The sequence below is a fragment of the Mytilus californianus genome, unplaced genomic scaffold (genome assembly GCF_021869535.1).
Source record: "Mytilus californianus isolate M0D057914Y unplaced genomic scaffold, xbMytCali1.0.p SCAF_1, whole genome shotgun sequence".
NCBI classification, from domain to species: domain Eukaryota; kingdom Metazoa; phylum Mollusca; class Bivalvia; order Mytilida; family Mytilidae; genus Mytilus; species Mytilus californianus.
Window position 1 is genome coordinate 183,578 of NW_026262581.1, and position 18,783 is coordinate 202,360.

At 35.3% G+C, this 18,783-nt stretch overlaps 9 non-coding genes across 9 annotated transcripts; all 9 read left to right on the forward strand.

Annotated features, from left to right (window-relative positions):
• The first annotated feature begins 1,370 nt into the window (after positions 1-1,370).
• On the forward strand, positions 1,371-1,489 carry LOC127714684 (5S ribosomal RNA). Its single transcript, XR_007987869.1, has one exon. It is a non-coding gene; the product is annotated as a 5S ribosomal RNA (ribosomal RNA).
• A 1,999-nt stretch (positions 1,490-3,488) lies between these two features.
• LOC127714690 (5S ribosomal RNA) lies at positions 3,489-3,607 on the forward strand. The gene has a single exon (XR_007987870.1). It is a non-coding gene; the product is annotated as a 5S ribosomal RNA (ribosomal RNA).
• Positions 3,608-5,606: 1,999 nt separating this feature from the next.
• Positions 5,607-5,725, forward strand: LOC127714695 (5S ribosomal RNA). The gene has a single exon (XR_007987871.1). It is a non-coding gene; the product is annotated as a 5S ribosomal RNA (ribosomal RNA).
• Positions 5,726-7,724: 1,999 nt separating this feature from the next.
• Positions 7,725-7,843, forward strand: LOC127714704 (5S ribosomal RNA). The gene has a single exon (XR_007987881.1). It is a non-coding gene; the product is annotated as a 5S ribosomal RNA (ribosomal RNA).
• Positions 7,844-9,842: 1,999 nt separating this feature from the next.
• Positions 9,843-9,961, forward strand: LOC127714717 (5S ribosomal RNA). The gene has a single exon (XR_007987904.1). It is a non-coding gene; the product is annotated as a 5S ribosomal RNA (ribosomal RNA).
• Positions 9,962-11,960: 1,999 nt separating this feature from the next.
• Positions 11,961-12,079, forward strand: LOC127714724 (5S ribosomal RNA). The gene has a single exon (XR_007987906.1). It is a non-coding gene; the product is annotated as a 5S ribosomal RNA (ribosomal RNA).
• Positions 12,080-14,078: 1,999 nt separating this feature from the next.
• LOC127714730 (5S ribosomal RNA) lies at positions 14,079-14,197 on the forward strand. Its single transcript, XR_007987915.1, has one exon. It is a non-coding gene; the product is annotated as a 5S ribosomal RNA (ribosomal RNA).
• Positions 14,198-16,196: 1,999 nt separating this feature from the next.
• Positions 16,197-16,315, forward strand: LOC127714738 (5S ribosomal RNA). The gene has a single exon (XR_007987916.1). It is a non-coding gene; the product is annotated as a 5S ribosomal RNA (ribosomal RNA).
• Positions 16,316-18,315: 2,000 nt separating this feature from the next.
• Positions 18,316-18,434, forward strand: LOC127714743 (5S ribosomal RNA). The gene has a single exon (XR_007987918.1). It is a non-coding gene; the product is annotated as a 5S ribosomal RNA (ribosomal RNA).
• Positions 18,435-18,783: the final 349 nt, after the last annotated feature.

The following is an 18,783-nucleotide window of genomic DNA, read 5'->3' on the forward strand; positions in this document are numbered from 1 at the left end:
AAATGATTTTACTTCAAATACATACCATTTTTATAGCACAATCTAGTTTTTGTGAAATAATACAACACGTTTTCTGATGAAGAATCGCACGAGTGAAATTGACAAGTTGCACATTAATCGTAAATATTTCTTCACTTGTGATATTTTGTTTAATTTTAATCACATATTCTGAAAGAAAAATTCCTGCTGAACATTTTCGTATATGATTTATATATCAAAAAGTACAATTTATTTGAAACAAATGGTTAAAACTTGTCGAACAAGCACACAGAAATTCTTGTCGATTTGTTTGAAATAGATTGTCATGAAAGTTTAAGGGTGCTCTCGTCGAGGTCCGCGTTATGAGATTAACTACCCGCAAACCGCAATTTTGCACATCATTGTTATTTGTCGTTCAACTCGCACACATCTTTCAACAACCAAAGTCGCAAAATGTCTGATGCACCAGTAGTAGTCAAGACTCCAGCTAAGTCACCAAAGAAGAAAGCTGCAGCTAAACCAAAGAAAGTAGCTACTCATCCAAAATACAGCGAGATGGTAGGGAAAGCTATCTCTGCATTGAAAGAGCGCGGGGGCTCTAGCCGTCAAGCCATTCTTAAGTACATCATAGCAAACTTCAATGTTGGTAGCGATGCAAAAACAGTCAACACTCACTTGAAGTTAGCTTTGAAATCAGGAGTGAAGAGCAATAGCTTGAAACAGTCGAAGGGTACCGGCGCTTCTGGAAGTTTTAAGATAGGTGAAGTGGCTAAACCAGCTAAGAAGCCAGCAAAGAAAGCAGTTAAGCCTAAAGCCGCTAAACCAAAGAAGGCAAAGACACCTAAAAAGACTGCCACAAAGAAACCTGCAGCAAAGAAACCAGCTGGTGAAAAGAAAGCAGCTAAACCAAAAGCAAAGAAACCAGCTACCAAGAAACCTGCTGCAAAACCCGCTGCCAAATCTGCAAAGAAAGCCACAAAATCACCAAAAAAGACCAAGGCTGCAGCTAAACCAAAGAAGGCAAAGACCCCAAAGAAGAAGTAAATGGAGGAAGCATATGATGCTTTTAAAGCTTAAACAGCCCTTTTAAGGGCTACCAAAATTTTTCAAAAAGAGTCTGAAATTGTTGCATGGTATATAACTTGGTTACAAATAAAATCAAGCTCGTCCCCATATTCCATATCTGTCTTTCTATTCTTGCATTTTTTTGTCTTCTCTAAAGTGCATGTGAACTTGTTAAGTTTTACTATCTTCCACTCTGGATCGTGTAGTTTATTTATATTTTTATACCTGATAATTTTCTTATTTTATACAAATTCTGTCAAGAAATGCTAAATACACGACTTTCGGCGGTTCCTAAATTTATATATCAATTTTTTTAGCACTTTAGTGTCTACGACCATATCACGTTGAAAACACCGGTTCTCGTCCGATCACCGAAGTTAAGCAACGTCGAGCTCGGTTAGTACTTGGATGGGTGACCGCCTGGGAATACCGGGTGTTGTAGACATTTTCTTCTTTTATTTTTTTTACTTATAATTTTTCACTTCTCCCAAACATACGTTCTATCTTTTTTATTTCTTTATATGGATGTCTGGGGATGTAACATTCAATATAATATATCTAACTTTTGAAGGAAACAGAAAATATATCATTCATAATTTAATTTTTTTCATTACCAACCTGGTGAAATCTTTTAAACTATTTTTAAAAATAAATGCAAATCCAGTAATGCACACGTCGGGCCATATATAAGCTTGAGAATTTCACTCTTTTCACATGCATGTGGCTCAAAAACTTAAAACGAAAATCTTAAAAATACTGTTATCCGCCATTTTTGTCCTTTGAACTCGTCTCTTCCTTTTTGACCACGGCTTATATGATTCACAACATTTCTGAAAGGATTGTGATTATCAAATATTCATTTCAGCAAAAACAAATAAAAAACAATAAATACTAATTAAAGCTTGTAAAACTCAAGCAAAAAAGTCGACTATTTGAAACTTTGTTCCAACTCAGTCAAGGAAGTCCCGGTTTCGAATTTTGTCATCTTGGTGTGCTTTCATATCCAAGGCAAAATTTAAATTTCTGTGAAGTCTCTTTATTTCTACGTATATCTGAAAACAAAAACATATTAAGAAATGATTTTACTTCAAATACATACCATTTTTATAGCACAATCTAGTTTTTGTGAAATAATACAACACGTTTTCTGATGAAGAATCGCACGAGTGAAATTGACAAGTTGCACATTAATCGTAAATATTTCTTCACTTGTGATATTTTGTTTAATTTTAATCACATATTCTGAAAGAAAAATTCCTGCTGAACATTTTCGTATATGATTTATATATCAAAAAGTACAATTTATTTGAAACAAATGGTTAAAACTTGTCGAACAAGCACACAGAAATTCTTGTCGATTTGTTTGAAATAGATTGTCATGAAAGTTTAAGGGTGCTCTCGTCGAGGTCCGCGTTATGAGATTAACTACCCGCAAACCGCAATTTTGCACATCATTGTTATTTGTCGTTCAACTCGCACACATCTTTCAACAACCAAAGTCGCAAAATGTCTGATGCACCAGTAGTAGTCAAGACTCCAGCTAAGTCACCAAAGAAGAAAGCTGCAGCTAAACCAAAGAAAGTAGCTACTCATCCAAAATACAGCGAGATGGTAGGGAAAGCTATCTCTGCATTGAAAGAGCGCGGGGGCTCTAGCCGTCAAGCCATTCTTAAGTACATCATAGCAAACTTCAATGTTGGTAGCGATGCAAAAACAGTCAACACTCACTTGAAGTTAGCTTTGAAATCAGGAGTGAAGAGCAATAGCTTGAAACAGTCGAAGGGTACCGGCGCTTCTGGAAGTTTTAAGATAGGTGAAGTGGCTAAACCAGCTAAGAAGCCAGCAAAGAAAGCAGTTAAGCCTAAAGCCGCTAAACCAAAGAAGGCAAAGACACCTAAAAAGACTGCCACAAAGAAACCTGCAGCAAAGAAACCAGCTGGTGAAAAGAAAGCAGCTAAACCAAAAGCAAAGAAACCAGCTACCAAGAAACCTGCTGCAAAACCCGCTGCCAAATCTGCAAAGAAAGCCACAAAATCACCAAAAAAGACCAAGGCTGCAGCTAAACCAAAGAAGGCAAAGACCCCAAAGAAGAAGTAAATGGAGGAAGCATATGATGCTTTTAAAGCTTAAACAGCCCTTTTAAGGGCTACCAAAATTTTTCAAAAAGAGTCTGAAATTGTTGCATGGTATATAACTTGGTTACAAATAAAATCAAGCTCGTCCCCATATTCCATATCTGTCTTTCTATTCTTGCATTTTTTTGTCTTCTCTAAAGTGCATGTGAACTTGTTAAGTTTTACTATCTTCCACTCTGGATCGTGTAGTTTATTTATATTTTTATACCTGATAATTTTCTTATTTTATACAAATTCTGTCAAGAAATGCTAAATACACGACTTTCGGCGGTTCCTAAATTTATATATCAATTTTTTTAGCACTTTAGTGTCTACGACCATATCACGTTGAAAACACCGGTTCTCGTCCGATCACCGAAGTTAAGCAACGTCGAGCTCGGTTAGTACTTGGATGGGTGACCGCCTGGGAATACCGGGTGTTGTAGACATTTTCTTCTTTTATTTTTTTTACTTATAATTTTTCACTTCTCCCAAACATACGTTCTATCTTTTTTATTTCTTTATATGGATGTCTGGGGATGTAACATTCAATATAATATATCTAACTTTTGAAGGAAACAGAAAATATATCATTCATAATTTAATTTTTTTCATTACCAACCTGGTGAAATCTTTTAAACTATTTTTAAAAATAAATGCAAATCCAGTAATGCACACGTCGGGCCATATATAAGCTTGAGAATTTCACTCTTTTCACATGCATGTGGCTCAAAAACTTAAAACGAAAATCTTAAAAATACTGTTATCCGCCATTTTTGTCCTTTGAACTCGTCTCTTCCTTTTTGACCAGGGCTTATATGATTCACAACATTTCTGAAAGGATTGTGATTATCAAATATTCATTTCAGCAAAAACAAATAAAAAACAATAAATACTAATTAAAGCTTGTAAAACTCAAGCAAAAAAGTCGACTATTTGAAACTTTGTTCCAACTCAGTCAAGGAAGTCCCGGTTTCGAATTTTGTCATCTTGGTGTGCTTTCATATCCAAGGCAAAATTTAAATTTCTGTGAAGTCTCTTTATTTCTACGTATATCTGAAAACAAAAACATATTAAGAAATGATTTTACTTCAAATACATACCATTTTTATAGCACAATCTAGTTTTTGTGAAATAATACAACACGTTTTCTGATGAAGAATCGCACGAGTGAAATTGACAAGTTGCACATTAATCGTAAATATTTCTTCACTTGTGATATTTTGTTTAATTTTAATCACATATTCTGAAAGAAAAATTCCTGCTGAACATTTTCGTATATGATTTATATATCAAAAAGTACAATTTATTTGAAACAAATGGTTAAAACTTGTCGAACAAGCACACAGAAATTCTTGTCGATTTGTTTGAAATAGATTGTCATGAAAGTTTAAGGGTGCTCTCGTCGAGGTCCGCGTTATGAGATTAACTACCCGCAAACCGCAATTTTGCACATCATTGTTATTTGTCGTTCAACTCGCACACATCTTTCAACAACCAAAGTCGCAAAATGTCTGATGCACCAGTAGTAGTCAAGACTCCAGCTAAGTCACCAAAGAAGAAAGCTGCAGCTAAACCAAAGAAAGTAGCTACTCATCCAAAATACAGCGAGACGGTAGGGAAAGCTATCTCTGCATTGAAAGAGCGCGGGGGCTCTAGCCGTCAAGCCATTCTTAAGTACATCATAGCAAACTTCAATGTTGGTAGCGATGCAAAAACAGTCAACACTCACTTGAAGTTAGCTTTGAAATCAGGAGTGAAGAGCAATAGCTTGAAACAGTCGAAGGGTACCGGCGCTTCTGGAAGTTTTAAGATAGGTGAAGTGGCTAAACCAGCTAAGAAGCCAGCAAAGAAAGCAGTTAAGCCTAAAGCCGCTAAACCAAAGAAGGCAAAGACACCTAAAAAGACTGCCACAAAGAAACCTGCAGCAAAGAAACCAGCTGGTGAAAAGAAAGCAGCTAAACCAAAAGCAAAGAAACCAGCTACCAAGAAACCTGCTGCAAAACCCGCTGCCAAATCTGCAAAGAAAGCCACAAAATCACCAAAAAAGACCAAGGCTGCAGCTAAACCAAAGAAGGCAAAGACCCCAAAGAAGAAGTAAATGGAGGAAGCATATGATGCTTTTAAAGCTTAAACAGCCCTTTTAAGGGCTACCAAAATTTTTCAAAAAGAGTCTGAAATTGTTGCATGGTATATAACTTGGTTACAAATAAAATCAAGCTCGTCCCCATATTCCATATCTGTCTTTCTATTCTTGCATTTTTTTGTCTTCTCTAAAGTGCATGTGAACTTGTTAAGTTTTACTATCTTCCACTCTGGATCGTGTAGTTTATTTATATTTTTATACCTGATAATTTTCTTATTTTATACAAATTCTGTCAAGAAATGCTAAATACACGACTTTCGGCGGTTCCTAAATTTATATATCAATTTTTTTAGCACTTTAGTGTCTACGACCATATCACGTTGAAAACACCGGTTCTCGTCCGATCACCGAAGTTAAGCAACGTCGAGCTCGGTTAGTACTTGGATGGGTGACCGCCTGGGAATACCGGGTGTTGTAGACATTTTCTTCTTTTATTTTTTTTACTTATAATTTTTCACTTCTCCCAAACATACGTTCTATCTTTTTTATTTCTTTATATGGATGTCTGGGGATGTAACATTCAATATAATATATCTAACTTTTGAAGGAAACAGAAAATATATCATTCATAATTTAATTTTTTTCATTACCAACCTGGTGAAATCTTTTAAACTATTTTTAAAAATAAATGCAAATCCAGTAATGCACACGTCGGGCCATATATAAGCTTGAGAATTTCACTCTTTTCACATGCATGTGGCTCAAAAACTTAAAACGAAAATCTTAAAAATACTGTTATCCGCCATTTTTGTCCTTTGAACTCGTCTCTTCCTTTTTGACCAGGGCTTATATGATTCACAACATTTCTGAAAGGATTGTGATTATCAAATATTCATTTCAGCAAAAACAAATAAAAAACAATAAATACTAATTAAAGCTTGTAAAACTCAAGCAAAAAAGTCGACTATTTGAAACTTTGTTCCAACTCAGTCAAGGAAGTCCCGGTTTCGAATTTTGTCATCTTGGTGTGCTTTCATATCCAAGGCAAAATTTAAATTTCTGTGAAGTCTCTTTATTTCTACGTATATCTGAAAACAAAAACATATTAAGAAATGATTTTACTTCAAATACATACCATTTTTATAGCACAATCTAGTTTTTGTGAAATAATACAACACGTTTTCTGATGAAGAATCGCACGAGTGAAATTGACAAGTTGCACATTAATCGTAAATATTTCTTCACTTGTGATATTTTGTTTAATTTTAATCACATATTCTGAAAGAAAAATTCCTGCTGAACATTTTCGTATATGATTTATATATCAAAAAGTACAATTTATTTGAAACAAATGGTTAAAACTTGTCGAACAAGCACACAGAAATTCTTGTCGATTTGTTTGAAATAGATTGTCATGAAAGTTTAAGGGTGCTCTCGTCGAGGTCCGCGTTATGAGATTAACTACCCGCAAACCGCAATTTTGCACATCATTGTTATTTGTCGTTCAACTCGCACACATCTTTCAACAACCAAAGTCGCAAAATGTCTGATGCACCAGTAGTAGTCAAGACTCCAGCTAAGTCACCAAAGAAGAAAGCTGCAGCTAAACCAAAGAAAGTAGCTACTCATCCAAAATACAGCGAGATGGTAGGGAAAGCTATCTCTGCATTGAAAGAGCGCGGGGGCTCTAGCCGTCAAGCCATTCTTAAGTACATCATAGCAAACTTCAATGTTGGTAGCGATGCAAAAACAGTCAACACTCACTTGAAGTTAGCTTTGAAATCAGGAGTGAAGAGCAATAGCTTGAAACAGTCGAAGGGTACCGGCGCTTCTGGAAGTTTTAAGATAGGTGAAGTGGCTAAACCAGCTAAGAAGCCAGCAAAGAAAGCAGTTAAGCCTAAAGCCGCTAAACCAAAGAAGGCAAAGACACCTAAAAAGACTGCCACAAAGAAACCTGCAGCAAAGAAACCAGCTGGTGAAAAGAAAGCAGCTAAACCAAAAGCAAAGAAACCAGCTACCAAGAAACCTGCTGCAAAACCCGCTGCCAAATCTGCAAAGAAAGCCACAAAATCACCAAAAAAGACCAAGGCTGCAGCTAAACCAAAGAAGGCAAAGACCCCAAAGAAGAAGTAAATGGAGGAAGCATATGATGCTTTTAAAGCTTAAACAGCCCTTTTAAGGGCTACCAAAATTTTTCAAAAAGAGTCTGAAATTGTTGCATGGTATATAACTTGGTTACAAATAAAATCAAGCTCGTCCCCATATTCCATATCTGTCTTTCTATTCTTGCATTTTTTTGTCTTCTCTAAAGTGCATGTGAACTTGTTAAGTTTTACTATCTTCCACTCTGGATCGTGTAGTTTATTTATATTTTTATACCTGATAATTTTCTTATTTTATACAAATTCTGTCAAGAAATGCTAAATACACGACTTTCGGCGGTTCCTAAATTTATATATCAATTTTTTTAGCACTTTAGTGTCTACGACCATATCACGTTGAAAACACCGGTTCTCGTCCGATCACCGAAGTTAAGCAACGTCGAGCTCGGTTAGTACTTGGATGGGTGACCGCCTGGGAATACCGGGTGTTGTAGACATTTTCTTCTTTTATTTTTTTTACTTATAATTTTTCACTTCTCCCAAACATACGTTCTATCTTTTTTATTTCTTTATATGGATGTCTGGGGATGTAACATTCAATATAATATATCTAACTTTTGAAGGAAACAGAAAATATATCATTCATAATTTAATTTTTTTCATTACCAACCTGGTGAAATCTTTTAAACTATTTTTAAAAATAAATGCAAATCCAGTAATGCACACGTCGGGCCATATATAAGCTTGAGAATTTCACTCTTTTCACATGCATGTGGCTCAAAAACTTAAAACGAAAATCTTAAAAATACTGTTATCCGCCATTTTTGTCCTTTGAACTCGTCTCTTCCTTTTTGACCAGGGCTTATATGATTCACAACATTTCTGAAAGGATTGTGATTATCAAATATTCATTTCAGCAAAAACAAATAAAAAACAATAAATACTAATTAAAGCTTGTAAAACTCAAGCAAAAAAGTCGACTATTTGAAACTTTGTTCCAACTCAGTCAAGGAAGTCCCGGTTTCGAATTTTGTCATCTTGGTGTGCTTTCATATCCAAGGCAAAATTTAAATTTCTGTGAAGTCTCTTTATTTCTACGTATATCTGAAAACAAAAACATATTAAGAAATGATTTTACTTCAAATACATACCATTTTTATAGCACAATCTAGTTTTTGTGAAATGATACAACACGTTTTCTGATGAAGAATCGCACGAGTGAAATTGACAAGTTGCACATTAATCGTAAATATTTCTTCACTTGTGATATTTTGTTTAATTTTAATCACATATTCTGAAAGAAAAATTCCTGCTGAACATTTTCGTATATGATTTATATATCAAAAAGTACAATTTATTTGAAACAAATGGTTAAAACTTGTCGAACAAGCACACAGAAATTCTTGTCGATTTGTTTGAAATAGATTGTCATGAAAGTTTAAGGGTCCTCTCGTCGAGGTCCGCGTTATGAGATTAACTACCCGCAAACCGCAATTTTGCACATCATTGTTATTTGTCGTTCAACTCGCACACATCTTTCAACAACCAAAGTCGCAAAATGTCTGATGCACCAGTAGTAGTCAAGACTCCAGCTAAGTCACCAAAGAAGAAAGCTGCAGCTAAACCAAAGAAAGTAGCTACTCATCCAAAATACAGCGAGATGGTAGGGAAAGCTATCTCTGCATTGAAAGAGCGCGGGGGCTCTAGCCGTCAAGCCATTCTTAAGTACATCATAGCAAACTTCAATGTTGGTAGCGATGCAAAAACAGTCAACACTCACTTGAAGTTAGCTTTGAAATCAGGAGTGAAGAGCAATAGCTTGAAACAGTCGAAGGGTACCGGCGCTTCTGGAAGTTTTAAGATAGGTGAAGTGGCTAAACCAGCTAAGAAGCCAGCAAAGAAAGCAGTTAAGCCTAAAGCCGCTAAACCAAAGAAGGCAAAGACACCTAAAAAGACTGCCACAAAGAAACCTGCAGCAAAGAAACCAGCTGGTGAAAAGAAAGCAGCTAAACCAAAAGCAAAGAAACCAGCTACCAAGAAACCTGCTGCAAAACCCGCTGCCAAATCTGCAAAGAAAGCCACAAAATCACCAAAAAAGACCAAGGCTGCAGCTAAACCAAAGAAGGCAAAGACCCCAAAGAAGAAGTAAATGGAGGAAGCATATGATGCTTTTAAAGCTTAAACAGCCCTTTTAAGGGCTACCAAAATTTTTCAAAAAGAGTCTGAAATTGTTGCATGGTATATAACTTGGTTACAAATAAAATCAAGCTCGTCCCCATATTCCATATCTGTCTTTCTATTCTTGCATTTTTTTGTCTTCTCTAAAGTGCATGTGAACTTGTTAAGTTTTACTATCTTCCACTCTGGATCGTGTAGTTTATTTATATTTTTATACCTGATAATTTTCTTATTTTATACAAATTCTGTCAAGAAATGCTAAATACACGACTTTCGGCGGTTCCTAAATTTATATATCAATTTTTTTAGCACTTTAGTGTCTACGACCATATCACGTTGAAAACACCGGTTCTCGTCCGATCACCGAAGTTAAGCAACGTCGAGCTCGGTTAGTACTTGGATGGGTGACCGCCTGGGAATACCGGGTGTTGTAGACATTTTCTTCTTTTATTTTTTTTACTTATAATTTTTCACTTCTCCCAAACATACGTTCTATCTTTTTTATTTCTTTATATGGATGTCTGGGGATGTAACATTCAATATAATATATCTAACTTTTGAAGGAAACAGAAAATATATCATTCATAATTTAATTTTTTTCATTACCAACCTGGTGAAATCTTTTAAACTATTTTTAAAAATAAATGCAAATCCAGTAATGCACACGTCGGGCCATATATAAGCTTGAGAATTTCACTCTTTTCACATGCATGTGGCTCAAAAACTTAAAACGAAAATCTTAAAAATACTGTTATCCGCCATTTTTGTCCTTTGAACTCGTCTCTTCCTTTTTGACCACGGCTTATATGATTCACAACATTTCTGAAAGGATTGTGATTATCAAATATTCATTTCAGCAAAAACAAATAAAAAACAATAAATACTAATTAAAGCTTGTAAAACTCAAGCAAAAAAGTCGACTATTTGAAACTTTGTTCCAACTCAGTCAAGGAAGTCCCGGTTTCGAATTTTGTCATCTTGGTGTGCTTTCATATCCAAGGCAAAATTTAAATTTCTGTGAAGTCTCTTTATTTCTACGTATATCTGAAAACAAAAACATATTAAGAAATGATTTTACTTCAAATACATACCATTTTTATAGCACAATCTAGTTTTTGTGAAATAATACAACACGTTTTCTGATGAAGAATCGCACGAGTGAAATTGACAAGTTGCACATTAATCGTAAATATTTCTTCACTTGTGATATTTTGTTTAATTTTAATCACATATTCTGAAAGAAAAATTCCTGCTGAACATTTTCGTATATGATTTATATATCAAAAAGTACAATTTATTTGAAACAAATGGTTAAAACTTGTCGAACAAGCACACAGAAATTCTTGTCGATTTGTTTGAAATAGATTGTCATGAAAGTTTAAGGGTGCTCTCGTCGAGGTCCGCGTTATGAGATTAACTACCCGCAAACCGCAATTTTGCACATCATTGTTATTTGTCGTTCAACTCGCACACATCTTTCAACAACCAAAGTCGCAAAATGTCTGATGCACCAGTAGTAGTCAAGACTCCAGCTAAGTCACCAAAGAAGAAAGCTGCAGCTAAACCAAAGAAAGTAGCTACTCATCCAAAATACAGCGAGATGGTAGGGAAAGCTATCTCTGCATTGAAAGAGCGCGGGGGCTCTAGCCGTCAAGCCATTCTTAAGTACATCATAGCAAACTTCAATGTTGGTAGCGATGCAAAAACAGTCAACACTCACTTGAAGTTAGCTTTGAAATCAGGAGTGAAGAGCAATAGCTTGAAACAGTCGAAGGGTACCGGCGCTTCTGGAAGTTTTAAGATAGGTGAAGTGGCTAAACCAGCTAAGAAGCCAGCAAAGAAAGCAGTTAAGCCTAAAGCCGCTAAACCAAAGAAGGCAAAGACACCTAAAAAGACTGCCACAAAGAAACCTGCAGCAAAGAAACCAGCTGGTGAAAAGAAAGCAGCTAAACCAAAAGCAAAGAAACCAGCTACCAAGAAACCTGCTGCAAAACCCGCTGCCAAATCTGCAAAGAAAGCCACAAAATCACCAAAAAAGACCAAGGCTGCAGCTAAACCAAAGAAGGCAAAGACCCCAAAGAAGAAGTAAATGGAGGAAGCATATGATGCTTTTAAAGCTTAAACAGCCCTTTTAAGGGCTACCAAAATTTTTCAAAAAGAGTCTGAAATTGTTGCATGGTATATAACTTGGTTACAAATAAAATCAAGCTCGTCCCCATATTCCATATCTGTCTTTCTATTCTTGCATTTTTTTGTCTTCTCTAAAGTGCATGTGAACTTGTTAAGTTTTACTATCTTCCACTCTGGATCGTGTAGTTTATTTATATTTTTATACCTGATAATTTTCTTATTTTATACAAATTCTGTCAAGAAATGCTAAATACACGACTTTCGGCGGTTCCTAAATTTATATATCAATTTTTTTAGCACTTTAGTGTCTACGACCATATCACGTTGAAAACACCGGTTCTCGTCCGATCACCGAAGTTAAGCAACGTCGAGCTCGGTTAGTACTTGGATGGGTGACCGCCTGGGAATACCGGGTGTTGTAGACATTTTCTTCTTTTATTTTTTTTACTTATAATTTTTCACTTCTCCCAAACATACGTTCTATCTTTTTTATTTCTTTATATGGATGTCTGGGGATGTAACATTCAATATAATATATCTAACTTTTGAAGGAAACAGAAAATATATCATTCATAATTTAATTTTTTTCATTACCAACCTGGTGAAATCTTTTAAACTATTTTTAAAAATAAATGCAAATCCAGTAATGCACACGTCGGGCCATATATAAGCTTGAGAATTTCACTCTTTTCACATGCATGTGGCTCAAAAACTTAAAACGAAAATCTTAAAAATACTGTTATCCGCCATTTTTGTCCTTTGAACTCGTCTCTTCCTTTTTGACCAGGGCTTATATGATTCACAACATTTCTGAAAGGATTGTGATTATCAAATATTCATTTCAGCAAAAACAAATAAAAAACAATAAATACTAATTAAAGCTTGTAAAACTCAAGCAAAAAAGTCGACTATTTGAAACTTTGTTCCAACTCAGTCAAGGAAGTCCCGGTTTCGAATTTTGTCATCTTGGTGTGCTTTCATATCCAAGGCAAAATTTAAATTTCTGTGAAGTCTCTTTATTTCTACGTATATCTGAAAACAAAAACATATTAAGAAATGATTTTACTTCAAATACATACCATTTTTATAGCACAATCTAGTTTTTGTGAAATAATACAACACGTTTTCTGATGAAGAATCGCACGAGTGAAATTGACAAGTTGCACATTAATCGTAAATATTTCTTCACTTGTGATATTTTGTTTAATTTTAATCACATATTCTGAAAGAAAAATTCCTGCTGAACATTTTCGTATATGATTTATATATCAAAAAGTACAATTTATTTGAAACAAATGGTTAAAACTTGTCGAACAAGCACACAGAAATTCTTGTCGATTTGTTTGAAATAGATTGTCATGAAAGTTTAAGGGTGCTCTCGTCGAGGTCCGCGTTATGAGATTAACTACCCGCAAACCGCAATTTTGCACATCATTGTTATTTGTCGTTCAACTCGCACACATCTTTCAACAACCAAAGTCGCAAAATGTCTGATGCACCAGTAGTAGTCAAGACTCCAGCTAAGTCACCAAAGAAGAAAGCTGCAGCTAAACCAAAGAAAGTAGCTACTCATCCAAAATACAGCGAGATGGTAGGGAAAGCTATCTCTGCATTGAAAGAGCGCGGGGGCTCTAGCCGTCAAGCCATTCTTAAGTACATCATAGCAAACTTCAATGTTGGTAGCGATGCAAAAACAGTCAACACTCACTTGAAGTTAGCTTTGAAATCAGGAGTGAAGAGCAATAGCTTGAAACAGTCGAAGGGTACCGGCGCTTCTGGAAGTTTTAAGATAGGTGAAGTGGCTAAACCAGCTAAGAAGCCAGCAAAGAAAGCAGTTAAGCCTAAAGCCGCTAAACCAAAGAAGGCAAAGACACCTAAAAAGACTGCCACAAAGAAACCTGCAGCAAAGAAACCAGCTGGTGAAAAGAAAGCAGCTAAACCAAAAGCAAAGAAACCAGCTACCAAGAAACCTGCTGCAAAACCCGCTGCCAAATCTGCAAAGAAAGCCACAAAATCACCAAAAAAGACCAAGGCTGCAGCTAAACCAAAGAAGGCAAAGACCCCAAAGAAGAAGTAAATGGAGGAAGCATATGATGCTTTTAAAGCTTAAACAGCCCTTTTAAGGGCTACCAAAATTTTTCAAAAAGAGTCTGAAATTGTTGCATGGTATATAACTTGGTTACAAATAAAATCAAGCTCGTCCCCATATTCCATATCTGTCTTTCTATTCTTGCATTTTTTTGTCTTCTCTAAAGTGCATGTGAACTTGTTAAGTTTTACTATCTTCCACTCTGGATCGTGTAGTTTATTTATATTTTTATACCTGATAATTTTCTTATTTTATACAAATTCTGTCAAGAAATGCTAAATACACGACTTTCGGCGGTTCCTAAATTTATATATCAATTTTTTTAGCACTTTAGTGTCTACGACCATATCACGTTGAAAACACCGGTTCTCGTCCGATCACCGAAGTTAAGCAACGTCGAGCTCGGTTAGTACTTGGATGGGTGACCGCCTGGGAATACCGGGTGTTGTAGACATTTTCTTCTTTTATTTTTTTTACTTATAATTTTTCACTTCTCCCAAACATACGTTCTATCTTTTTTATTTCTTTATATGGATGTCTGGGGATGTAACATTCAATATAATATATCTAACTTTTGAAGGAAACAGAAAATATATCATTCATAATTTAATTTTTTTCATTACCAACCTGGTGAAATCTTTTAAACTATTTTTAAAAATAAATGCAAATCCAGTAATGCACACGTCGGGCCATATATAAGCTTGAGAATTTCACTCTTTTCACATGCATGTGGCTCAAAAACTTAAAACGAAAATCTTAAAAATACTGTTATCCGCCATTTTTGTCCTTTGAACTCGTCTCTTCCTTTTTGACCAGGGCTTATATGATTCACAACATTTCTGAAAGGATTGTGATTATCAAATATTCATTTCAGCAAAAACAAATAAAAAACAATAAATACTAATTAAAGCTTGTAAAACTCAAGCAAAAAAGTCGACTATTTGAAACTTTGTTCCAACTCAGTCAAGGAAGTCCCGGTTTCGAATTTTGTCATCTTGGTGTGCTTTCATATCCAAGGCAAAATTTAAATTTCTGTGAAGTCTCTTTATTTCTACGTATATCTGAAAACAAAAACATATTAAGAAATGATTTTACTTCAAATACATACCATTTTTATAGCACAATCTAGTTTTTGTGAAATAATACAACACGTTTTCTGATGAAGAATCGCACGAGTGAAATTGACAAGTTGCACATTAATCGTAAATATTTCTTCACTTGTGATATTTTGTTTAATTTTAATCACATATTCTGAAAGAAAAATTCCTGCTGAACATTTTCGTATATGATTTATATATCAAAAAGTACAATTTATTTGAAACAAATGGTTAAAACTTGTCGAACAAGCACACAGAAATTCTTGTCGATTTGTTTGAAATAGATTGTCATGAAAGTTTAAGGGTGCTCTCGTCGAGGTCCGCGTTATGAGATTAACTACCCGCAAACCGCAATTTTGCACATCATTGTTATTTGTCGTTCAACTCGCACACATCTTTCAACAACCAAAGTCGCAAAATGTCTGATGCACCAGTAGTAGTCAAGACTCCAGCTAAGTCACCAAAGAAGAAAGCTGCAGCTAAACCAAAGAAAGTAGCTACTCATCCAAAATACAGCGAGATGGTAGGGAAAGCTATCTCTGCATTGAAAGAGCGCGGGGGCTCTAGCCGTCAAGCCATTCTTAAGTACATCATAGCAAACTTCAATGTTGGTAGCGATGCAAAAACAGTCAACACTCACTTGAAGTTAGCTTTGAAATCAGGAGTGAAGAGCAATAGCTTGAAACAGTCGAAGGGTACCGGCGCTTCTGGAAGTTTTAAGATAGGTGAAGTGGCTAAACCAGCTAAGAAGCCAGCAAAGAAAGCAGTTAAGCCTAAAGCCGCTAAACCAAAGAAGGCAAAGACACCTAAAAAGACTGCCACAAAGAAACCTGCAGCAAAGAAACCAGCTGGTGAAAAGAAAGCAGCTAAACCAAAAGCAAAGAAACCAGCTACCAAGAAACCTGCTGCAAAACCCGCTGCCAAATCTGCAAAGAAAGCCACAAAATCACCAAAAAAGACCAAGGCTGCAGCTAAACCAAAGAAGGCAAAGACCCCAAAGAAGAAGTAAATGGAGGAAGCATATGATGCTTTTAAAGCTTAAACAGCTCTTTTAAGGGCTACCAAAATTTTTCAAAAAGAGTCTGAAATTGTTGCATGGTATATAACTTGGTTACAAATAAAATCAAGCTCGTCCCCATATTCCATATCTGTCTTTCTATTCTTGCATTTTTTTGTCTTCTCTAAAGTGCATGTGAACTTGTTAAGTTTTACTATCTTCCACTCTGGATCGTGTAGTTTATTTATATTTTTATACCTGATAATTTTCTTATTTTATACAAATTCTGTCAAGAAATGCTAAATACACGACTTTCGGCGGTTCCTAAATTTATATATCAATTTTTTTAGCACTTTAGTGTCTACGACCATATCACGTTGAAAACACCGGTTCTCGTCCGATCACCGAAGTTAAGCAACGTCGAGCTCGGTTAGTACTTGGATGGGTGACCGCCTGGGAATACCGGGTGTTGTAGACATTTTCTTCTTTTATTTTTTTTACTTATAATTTTTCACTTCTCCCAAACATACGTTCTATCTTTTTTATTTCTTTATATGGATGTCTGGGGATGTAACATTCAATATAATATATCTAACTTTTGAAGGAAACAGAAAATATATCATTCATAATTTAATTTTTTTTCATTACCAACCTGGTGAAATCTTTTAAACTATTTTTAAAAATAAATGCAAATCCAGTAATGCACACGTCGGGCCATATATAAGCTTGAGAATTTCACTCTTTTCACATGCATGTGGCTCAAAAACTTAAAACGAAAATCTTAAAAATACTGTTATCCGCCATTTTTGTCCTTTGAACTCGTCTCTTCCTTTTTGACCAGGGCTTATATGATTCACAACATTTCTGAAAGGATTGTGATTATCAAATATTCATTTCAGCAAAAACAAATAAAAAACAATAAATACTAATTAAAGCTTGTAAAACTCAAGCAAAAAAGTCGACTATTTGAAACTTTGTTCCAACTCAGTCAAGGAAGTCCCGGTTTCGAATTTTGTCATCTTGGTGTGCTTTCATATCCAAGGCAAAATTTAAATTTCTGTGAAGTCTCTTTATTTCTACGTATATCTGAAAACAAAAACATATTAAGAAATGATTTTACTTCAAATACATACCATTTTTATAGCACAATCTAGTTTTTGTGAAATAATACAACACGTTTTCTGATGAAGAATCGCACGAGTGAAATTGACAAGTTGCACATTAATCGTAAATATTTCTTCACTTGTGATATTTTGTTTAATTTTAATCACATATTCTGAAAGAAAAATTCCTGCTGAACATTTTCGTATATGATTTATATATCAAAAAGTACAATTTATTTGAAACAAATGGTTAAAACTTGTCGAACAAGCACACAGAAATTCTTGTCGATTTGTTTGAAATAGATTGTCATGAAAGTTTAAGGGTGCTCTCGTCGAGGTCCGCGTTATGAGATTAACTACCCGCAAACCGCAATTTTGCACATCATTGTTATTTGTCGTTCAACTCGCACACATCTTTCAACAACCAAAGTCGCAAAATGTCTGATGCACCAGTAGTAGTCAAGACTCCAGCTAAGTCACCAAAGAAGAAAGCTGCAGCTAAACCAAAGAAAGTAGCTACTCATCCAAAATACAGCGAGATGGTAGGGAAAGCTATCTCTGCATTGAAAGAGCGCGGGGGCTCTAGCCGTCAAGCCATTCTTAAGTACATCATAGCAAACTTCAATGTTGGTAGCGATGCAAAAACAGTCAACACTCACTTGAAGTTAGCTTTGAAATCAGGAGTGAAGAGCAATAGCTTGAAACAGTCGAAGGGTACCGGCGCTTCTGGAAGTTTTAAGATAGGTGAAGTGGCTAAACCAGCTAAGAAGCCAGCAAAGAAAGCAGTTAAGCCTAAAGCCGCTAAACCAAAGAAGGCAAAGACACCTAAAAAGACTGCCACAAAGAAACCTGCAGCAAAGAAACCAGCTGGTGAAAAGAAAGCAGCTAAACCAAAAGCAAAGAAACCAGCTACCAAGAAACCTGCTGCAAAACCCGCTGCCAAATCTGCAAAGAAAGCCACAAAATCACCAAAAAAGACCAAGGCTGCAGCTAAACCAAAGAAGGCAAAGACCCCAAAGAAGAAGTAAATGGAGGAAGCATATGATGCTTTTAAAGCTTAAACAGCCCTTTTAAGGGCTACCAAAATTTTTCAAAAAGAGTCTGAAATTGTTGCATGGTATATAACTTGGTTACAAATAAAATCAAGCTCGTCCCCATATTCCATATCTGTCTTTCTATTCTTGCATTTTTTTGTCTTCTCTAAAGTGCATGTGAACTTGTTAAGTTTTACTATCTTCCACTCTGGATCGTGTAGTTTATTTATATTTTTATACCTGATAATTTTCTTATTTTATACAAATTCTGTCAAGAAATGCTAAATACACGACTTTCGGCGGTTCCTAAATTTATATATCAATTTTTTTAGCACTTTAGTGTCTACGACCATATCACGTTGAAAACACCGGTTCTCGTCCGATCACCGAAGTTAAGCAACGTCGAGCTCGGTTAGTACTTGGATGGGTGACCGCCTGGGAATACCGGGTGTTGTAGACATTTTCTTCTTTTATTTTTTTTACTTATAATTTTTCACTTCTCCCAAACATACGTTCTATCTTTTTTATTTCTTTATATGGATGTCTGGGGATGTAACATTCAATATAATATATCTAACTTTTGAAGGAAACAGAAAATATATCATTCATAATTTAATTTTTTTCATTACCAACCTGGTGAAATCTTTTAAACTATTTTTAAAAATAAATGCAAATCCAGTAATGCACACGTCGGGCCATATATAAGCTTGAGAATTTCACTCTTTTCACATGCATGTGGCTCAAAAACTTAAAACGAAAATCTTAAAAATACTGTTATCCGCCATTTTTGTCCTTTGAACTCGTCTCTT